The sequence below is a fragment of the Aphanomyces astaci genome (genome assembly GCF_000520075.1).
Source record: "Aphanomyces astaci strain APO3 unplaced genomic scaffold supercont1.100, whole genome shotgun sequence".
Classification (NCBI taxonomy): Eukaryota; Oomycota; class Saprolegniomycetes; order Saprolegniales; family Verrucalvaceae; genus Aphanomyces; species Aphanomyces astaci.
The window spans coordinates 169,495-171,373 of NW_009798363.1; positions in this window are offsets into that span (position 1 = coordinate 169,495).

The following is a 1,879-nucleotide window of genomic DNA, read 5'->3' on the forward strand; positions in this document are numbered from 1 at the left end:
GGGCTCCAGTTTCGAATCGATTAGACAATAAATGTTAGTAATATTATTCATTCGATTTGAAGTTGGAGTGGGTAGTCCAATCGAATAGCGGCAGCCCAAACGACTACACCATTTTGCAGTTAAGTTGGACGAATGCCCGATATATTTGGCCGTGCGCCCGATATATTTGGTGGTGTGCCCGATATAATTGGCCATGTGCCCGTTTAATTCGGCACACGGATGTCGTGTGCCCGATATATTTGGCGATGTGCCCGATATAATTAGCCGTGTGCCCAAGTAATTGGCCTTCTGCACCGATGAATTGTGTCATGTGCCCGATGAAAATGGAAATCACGCAATAGAAAGTCAATTCAACATAGAAATAGTCGTCAAACGATAGATGCAGCATCGTTACTGTGACGTCACATACCAACGTCCATGTTGCCCATGGCCTCCGCGCGTCCATCGAAGGTGCATACCTTGAGGTAAATCGAAAAATGAGCTCTGCGCACGACAGATTCAAATTTTGGAGGGAGTTGAAATATGGACGAAACGTTGTTGTAAAATATGCTTTATTCAAGTATAAATTTCGAATTATCGTGCCTTCGCCCGTTTTCCTCCGAACTTCAACCACATGATGTGTCCACCAAAACTGATTTGCACTCCATGGAATATAATTATTTGAGTTATTTCAATTTCATCGGGCACACGACACTATTTAAAATATTATCACTTGATTTGTGTTTACAGTTAATGCATTTTCGTTAATCGACGCAATGCATACACAGTGGATGACTGCCAAAAATCTCGCAAACGAAAATAAATTCGTCAAATTCTTCCGTATAGAAGAATTATCTAAGTTCATTTCGTTCTAGAAATATCAATTTATAGATATAGTATTTGATGTATAAATTTGCTTATATATTGGTTTGTGCACCAGACTTCGCATCGTACAACTTTGTGGAGGGTTTTATTTTATTATTATTACAAAAGAAAAAGTATGTTTGCGAGATTGTTGGCAGTCATCCAGTGGTACACGTATAGCAATCGTTGTGGAACTCCACAGTCAAGATTCGCCATTGTAGCGAACATTTCAGGACACAGGTAGTATATTAGTACGACCTACTAATCTAGATTAACTTGTAAATTGTACGTTAAGCCATTATTGGTGGAATCTTTTTGAATTGGTTTGTAGATATCGCGTTGACAATTATTAATATCTGGCCATACTGCAATGGACTCTCAGCTTTGACTGAGGTGTAGAGCAGAACCATCCGTATGGGGAGTTATTCCTGACGGTTTTGACCTTATTGCTAGTGCCCTAAGTGTACAGTACTTAGAACTTTTACGTTGTTTTAGTAGGATACGGTACTCCAGAGGACTAACGTTAGTATTTTTTTTATGATTGGACGATTCCCTGCAAATATGATAATGGTGAGAAATGCAGTGTAAAATGAAGTTGCGGTAATAACGTTGGTTCTAGCACTATTGAGCAGGTCGAGCGCCTTGTATGAACGGACTTCCTAGTAATACTAGTAATGCCCAACCCCGAAACAAGGAAATCAGGTGCTAATAATATATGATTAACTTCCATCCAATCGACCAAGGGGCGAGAACGACATAACCACCGAGTAGACTAGTACATACTATAGTACCCCTGGGAGACCACACTAGGCGGTTCTTAGATGCGTATCTTGCAAGGACTTGGTACTTACTAGTACTACTAGTACTTAAGACTTACGGGACAGCATTGAATATTAATACCAACCTTGGATACTATGGTTAATATAATATAATTGTTGAATTAAAAGCATGGATGACATGTGGATGAAATTTGGATGACATTGGATGAAGTTGTGGGATGAAACCTAAAGTAGTGACCAAGCCTTACGTTGGCCCC